Source organism: Zerene cesonia, unplaced genomic scaffold, assembly GCF_012273895.1.
Source record: "Zerene cesonia ecotype Mississippi unplaced genomic scaffold, Zerene_cesonia_1.1 Zces_u003, whole genome shotgun sequence".
Classification (NCBI taxonomy): domain Eukaryota; kingdom Metazoa; phylum Arthropoda; class Insecta; order Lepidoptera; family Pieridae; genus Zerene; species Zerene cesonia.
Window position 1 is genome coordinate 2128958 of NW_024045133.1, and position 7940 is coordinate 2136897.

Genomic DNA, 7940 nt, shown 5'->3' on the forward strand with positions numbered 1-7940 from the left:
CCCTTCATCTAGACCCTCAAGCAAATACAGTAATATTTAAAAAAGAAGACTCGCGTAAATCAGGCTACTAAGGGTTAAACCAGGTGGGTTTGGTTAAGAAAGGTATTCTGCCACAATATAACCAAAAATTAAATAAACTAAAACCAGTAGTATTGTTAAGAAATATTCACGACCCTAAATTCACAACACTCACACCCGTTGTCTCCATCACAAAATTACTCGATGTCCAAGCAGTAGCAGCACCTAAACGAGGTCGACCAGTTAAATATCGAAAAATCAAAGCTCAGAAGCGAACACCGTCCAAAGTTGATTCCGGTGATTCCGTCATTAAATTCAATAGATGAAGGGTATAGGAAACGGGGTAAACCGACTAAATGATCGATTATCACGGAATCATGTTCAAATGCTGTCTATAAATATATTTCAGTTGATAAATATAATAAAAGCAATCCCGAGATTCATAGACAAGCAAGTCAAAAATATACTGAATCGAATCCCGAAATAAATAAGATAGCAGTAGGAAAGTATACACAGGGTAGTCGAAATCTTGATGATTATTTACGTAATTGTGATAGTCTAATAGTACACAAACAAATAGTAATGACGGCTTGAAAGTTGTTAAATTGCGTAGTTTTAAGAACGTTTCCCTTTTCAAGAGGGAAGCGGTCGTTTGTAGATTTTACAATGCTCGATTACTTTTTTTGAAGAAAAATGTCGTGTTAATTGGTGCTGTGGCGCTGGCGCTTATAATGTCCAAAATTTCACAATAAGATTTTTATAGCTTTCCTACTTTTCTCAATTAGCCTAGGACTTATAATCTTTTTGATTTTAGTGCTTTAGGTGTTTGTTTTAGGTATTTCACAGGGATCATAAGCATCCAAATACGGGGACATCTTTTTTGAAAATTCAGGGGAGGGTTTACCACCGAGTTTTCGATCACGCCTATTCGGCGATGACTAACACATCAGGACTTGACATTTATGACGCAAGCGAGCGAGAGAGGTTTGCTGAACATCAAAATTTAGATTTGACACTTGACAGTTCTAAGATCAATTTCCAATTTTATGCATACTCATAATTCATTCATAGAATACTTCAAGCGGCTGAGCCAAGAACCATCAGAACACGAACATTTCATTTTCGAGAACGCGCCGCACACACGGCAACATTCTTGGTGATATGACTTTGGATAGAGAGATTACGGCAATCATAAGCACTGATCAGAAACGCTACCTAGATACCACGCGCTCATACGCATGATATAATGCAATCTTTGTATGAAACATTTCAGACTCCATTGTTAAGAAGCATTGAGGCGGAAGCTCATCCTTTTCTTCATTTCCCTAGTTCGTTCCTTTCTCAATCCTTTCCCTATCCTTTCTGGTTTAAATGCTGCCATTCATTGAGGCATTACCGCTGCTCTGTTCATGGGCGGTGGTGATCGCTTACAATCAGGCGAACCACCAGCTCAGTTGCCCGCTGTGACGTAAAAAAGTCCCCATGCTTGGCGGAAAGCATTCCGTCGAACTCTTAAATCTCTATCTAATAATCTATCCGCACAGTAACCCTGAAGCGCTATCAATAAAGTATCTTTAATTTATCTATTTGTTGCTCTCGCATTTAATAAAATACATCTCTTACATCCCATAGGTCGTTCGCGAAATATATGTAAATACAGACTGCAGAAGCATTCCAATATGACGCGCGGAAATTGAAACATTTAGCTTATTATTTAAATATCTAGACTTATGTTACTCGCGAAACACCCGCGTAACATAAGTCTAGATTCGATTCGCATATTTTTGGCGGCTTCGCCGATCGTTCGCGCTGTGTTCCCCGAAAAATTGACAGTTTTTTTTACAAAGGGCTTGCAGGCGCGAAGCGCAATGCGAACACAAGACTCTACATTCGCGGGCATCCTGGTTGTTTCGGTGAATCCGTAACAGAACCAAATAAGTCCGTAACTCCGTTTTCCTTGTTTCTGTTAAAGTGTTCTTACTACTTTATGGAGAATTAATAAGATATGCTTCATTGGAGACATAACAAAGATGTACAGAACGGTTAAGATGTCTCCATGACCACTCAAAAATTACAATGCATTGTTTGGAGAGACTATCCAGACGAGGTATTAAGAAGTTATCTTTTAACAGTTACGTTCGGAACCGCCGCAGCACCATTCATCGCCGTCAGAACACTGAAACAATTAGCAAATGACGAAATGCTAGAATATCCTGAAGCTGCTAATGCGATTCAAATATCATTTTATGTTGATGATCTGATGGAGGGTTATGAAGATGTAGAAAAGGCAAAGAAGCTCTGTAAAAAAATAAAGGTTGTATTAAAAAGAAGGTTGTATTTAAAAGGGGAGGATTTTACCTGCAAACGTTGATAGTGAGTGTACGGAAAGAAAGAGGTGGGATGCCCTGGCCAGATCGGCGGTAGCGTATTGCTAACGTTGCCCAAGGTGGGTCCTTCCAGTACCGAATATTACAGGTCAATCTTCAGCGAAGCCAGATCGCCACAAAGGAGCTTCTGCTCGAGGCCACCAAGCGTAAGGCATGCGTAGCGTTGCTACAGAAGCCCTACGTTGGTGGGGCGAAAAGTATGAGGACATTCAATGGTGTGAGGGTCTACCAGAGCGAAGGGGAAGTGGGTGGTGTAGTAAAGGCGTGTATTGTGGTACTCGACGACACACTGGATGTCGCACTACACACACGGATTAAGGCGCACGCAGGGTTTAGGGGGAACGAAAGAGTAGACCGATTAGCCAAGGAGGCCGCTCTGGGGTCAAAGAGGAAACCGGACTACGATCTGTGTCCTGTTTCATTCGTCAAGCGTATCTTGAGACGGGATACGATCGGGGAATGGGACAGGAGATAGGATGTAGGGGGGACGGCCGGAGTCACAAAGCTCTTTTTCCCAAGCGCTGCTGCTGCATACAAAATAGTCATAAAGATAGACATCACACACCACACCACACAAGCTCTGACTGGGCACGGTGGATTCGCCATCTACTTGCATAGATTCAAGCTGAAGGAGAATCTGTCGTGCCTGTGTCAGCCCGGAGTCGAAGAGACGGTTCCTCACCTGTTACTCGTGTGTCAAATTTTATAGATATGCTATTGAGCAGAAATTGGGCATCGCGATGACGGGTGAAAATCTGTCTGCAGCCCTGGGGGATAAGAGGAGGAACGAGTTCCTCGAATATTGTAAATATATTGTTGGGGTGGTAAACAAACGAAACAAAGTGGAATTATAGTCTGTGATATTAAGGTTAAGTCAAGTGTTGTGCCGTTTCATTTTGTACTGTAAATTTTGAAGTATTGCTGTTTTTATTATCTTGTGTTTTTAATGACGGAATTTTTTGTAAAGGAAACATTTTTTAAATGTATAATTAATTTATGTCAAACTTGTAATTAAAATGATTATGTACTTTGTATAATTGAATGCCCAATAAAAGTCTCTGGATAATATTTCAGAGGACGCATGACAACACCCTGTGATGGCGGGTGCTTAAAAAAAACGGCCTCCTCAACATCTATCAACTAACGATCAATCTATCGATCGACTAAGTCTGAGCCAGGGGGACACTCGCCTACGAATGCCGAGGAAAACGATAGCGGAGCTATCTTTTAAGCTTAACTTGAAACAAATTTTTTGTGGTTAAGTTAAATATAGTTGTAAAAATCCCAAAAAATCCCACTAACATAGCAATAAAGCAATTTAGCAATGAATCACTATATAGAGGGCGTACCATTCGTATATATAACTAATCACACCAGCCATAAAATTACACTGCATTATAAACTTCACTAACGTGTACTAGACGATGTAGGGCGACATCTGATAGCGGTTTGCCGTACTTAAATAACATACTTTAACAATAGATGTTTCTGCTTTACATTTTCATAAAATTATATCTATTATTTATAAACTGACTATACGTTTTAATAAATATAGTAAACTTTCTTTTGTCAAGATTAACAATTACGAATTATTAATTATTAATTCAATTATTACTTACTAGCTGCGCCCCGCGGTTTCACCCGCGTAAGTCCGTATCCCGTAGGAATATCGGGATAAAAAGTTGCCTATATTTAATTTTTAGTTTTATAGCATTGAAATGCTTTATAAATTAGAAATTTTGAAAGAATAGAAAAAATTTGATCACGAGGCAGGACCATGCCTCGTGATTAAATGTCTTTTCTTTCAAAATTTCTAAGTTGCCTATATGTTATTCCAGTTGTCCAGCTATCTGCTTACCAAATTTCATTGCAATCGGTTCAGTAGTTTTTGCATGAAAGAGTAACAAACATCCATACATCCATACAAACTTTCACATTTATAATATTAATAGTTTTTTATATGTATATAAAGATAATGTATTTCTATATAGAAATACATTCATATTACATTATATTTCTATAAATATGAATATATTTCTATGATGATATATAATATGTACATCTATTTTTGTATGTTTTATGTATATCTATTGTATATATGTATTTAAAATGTTGTAATCGCACCTATTACCCATACACTTATATTTTCCACAGCTTCTCCTTGACCATCAGGTTGTCTGGAAGAGATCGTTGCCTTAGCGATAAGACCGCCTGTTGTGCTCGTGAATGTTTATGTTTTAATGTATATATATTTTTTGTTACTTTTTATAATCATTTGGTGCACAATAAAGTGTTTTTGTTTGTTTGTTTGTATATTTGTTATGTCAATTAAAAACAATAGCAACACTCAGTACGAAACATCATCATCATCAGTAGTGTTAGTATAATGGCCGCCATTACCTGCGCCGACGTTTAACTTTGTTTATTAGTTATTTTAAAAGTTGTACAGAACACTCAGTAGAAATACGTTCTTAATTGTAAACCCATGATACACAAGTTTTAAGATAATTTATTCGTCAGAAATTGGTTCGTTCGTTTTACGAGTTGAGGTTGCTCTCAGTTTCGACACTAAGCTTATTATTATCCGAGGACTCGGTGTTTTGTTGTTTCGTGGTTATATACTCCGCGATATTAGTAATTTATGGTATTTTGTGTTGTGTTGTGGATATAGTGAGTGTTTATTGTAGCTAGAATGTAAATTAATATAACAAGCATCGCAATTGTAAAACTAGATAATAAAGACGTAATTTTATATATATTAAGTTGGTTTATTAAAATAATCTGTAATGTGTTTTTTATTTCCTAGTACGTGTATATAACTATTTTTATGTCTTTCTTGTGAATGTTCGGTTGCCAGAACATTCCTTTATTTGTTATACATGAAGGTTAGAACTTAGAACAAAATGTAAAAATGAATCAAAGGTCGAATATAATGCGTATATGTATACATGTGTGTGTGTCCATAGTTCTTGTTAAGAATACCATATGGTGCTTCAAAATCGAAGCGTAAAATATCACGCGAGAGGGCACTCTATACCCCTTTAATAATAATAACCTACCTCATCGATATAGCAGTTCCGAACACGCATAATATCCAAAAAACAAAAACTGAAAAATTAATAAATACAATGATCTGAAAGAAGAAGTTATGCGAATTTGGAGACAAGAAAAAGTATATATTGTGCCAATTGTCCTTTCTACTACTGGTGTTATACCTAAACATTTAAGACAAAGTTTAAAATTAATTGATGTAGAAGACACCGTGTATATACAATTACAAAAAGCCGCAATACTGAACACGTGCAGAATAGTAAGAAGATTCCTCCAAATAGATGAAAACGATTAACACATAAATTACTCGCCACATGCTGCCTTTACTTGGTCACCACCCGTAAATGTAGCTTTTACCAGCATTTCTGCTGAGATGTGAAAACAGATAATAATAATAAGGAGAAACTCTCCGACATGTAACTTCCGGTTGTTCCATGCTTGCCAACCCTGAGTATCTGCACAGACACAACCTAGCGGCCAGAATTATCCACCAAGAGCTCGCTCTAAAGTATGGCCTTCTTGGCGGAAAAGTGCCTTATTACAAGTACGCGCCGGAGCTGGTTCTTGAAAATAACCTTGTCAAAATGTACTGGGATCGGCCCATCATCACGGACAGGACTATTCTAGCGAATAAACCTGATATCGTGGTGATGGACCGAGCAACTTCGAGGATTTCCTTGGTAGATATCACTATCCCGCATGACGACAATCTTGTTAAGGCCGAATCAGATAAGCGGCTCAAATATCTGAATTTGGCGCACGAGGTTGTCGAGATGTGGGATGGTGTGTCTGCCAAGATAGTCCCAATAGTTGTATCAACCAATGCGCTTGTTCCTTCCTCCTTAAAACAATATTTAAGGAGGTTGGAACTACCGGTCAGGCCTATTACGGTGGGGATACAGCGGGCAGTCCTACTGGACAACGCTCGGATAGTCCGTAGGTTCCTCACTCAGTCGCCCTAAGCTCCGGCCGTCTGGTCACTCAGCTGGAGTTTATAACAACACCGCCGCAAGGCGAGGTACTACTCTGACATAATAATAAATTCTTTATTTCGGAGTAACAAGGACCCAATATCAGATTTAATAACAATTTTACGAAAAGAAATTGACAAAAACATAATTACAAAAGTTAAAATTAAATTAAAATAAAAAGTAAATTTAGGTTTAAATAATACATGTCCATCCAAAGCACAATAATATTCCTAATATGATACTACTTTTTGGTGTTAGTAGACCAAGGGCTGACACAGCGTGAAGTTGTTTCAATACTTAGCGAACCATGTTCTTCAATGCAATATGCCCTGAAACCTGATATCGAGAGATAGGCCGCTATTCTCGAAGACCAGGTAGTGCGTTAGATGCTCGGGACGGCCGCTTTGTTTCGCTGGCAATTTTGAGAAATCGCTACCTTACAACAGTTGATACGCCACAGGCTCATAGTCACGACAGGTGTCAATGTTAGCGAGCGTACAGTAAGTAGACGAATGGAGGAAGTGAATTAAAAACCCCAGATGGTCGAGAAAGAGTATGGAGAAGAGGAGAACGGTTTTTATCAATTATCACCACAAAAACTGCTTTCAATAATGGTATGGGGAGGAATAAGTTCCGACGCTCGCACGGAGATAGTCATCGTCGACAACCGCTGACGCAACCAATAATCTAAAATTTTATTTTTTCTGGCCACTATTTTTGTAGGTAACTTTCCTACTTTAAGTGTTTTGTATACATGGTCCTTCGAGTGTACCGACAAACTGGTGCCTTGTGGTTGACTGTGACTAAGTCCGTTTAGCGCTTTTCTAAAGCGATCGGTACTATTCCTGGTACCGAGGAGAGCACCCCCTTTTACACCTGCCTGGGCCTGAACTGTTGCTGCTGAGGGGAGACCCCCTTTGACACCCAACTGGTACGGAAGAAGTAGGTGGCGGGGAGCACCCCTTGGACACCTGTCTGGATACGAGCAGCGATAGCAGAGGGGAGCACCCCCTGAGTCACCTGTCACTGTCATCAAGTGTCACCCGTCAGTGTCATCAAGTGTCAAGCTTGACGCTGTCACAGCAGTCTACGAGTCAAAAGACAAGTAACGTCACTTGTCAGATGTCAAGGAGCTAAGTGTGTGTGTATGTGTGGGACAATTACCGAACATTAACCGTGAGTACAATTTTGGACTTAAATTACAAGAAGTATTTAACTTAGAAAAATTCAAGATAGAAGATATGTGGACTTAGTGTGTGAATTCAAAGTGTTTGTTTAGAACTTAGAATAATTAGTTAAAAAGTGGACGACGACGGACGGCGACGGAGAACCTATGCCCGAGTCAAAGTGATTAAATGTGTTCAAAGACTTAGAATAATTTTAACAATAAAATGTTGAACTTGAAAAAAAAAAATTGTATTCGGTTTTAACTTTTAAACGTTATGACGTGTATTTGACACTTGAAATTTGAAGGTTATTGAGCAATTGATTGGTGTTAAAAATCATTGTTGTA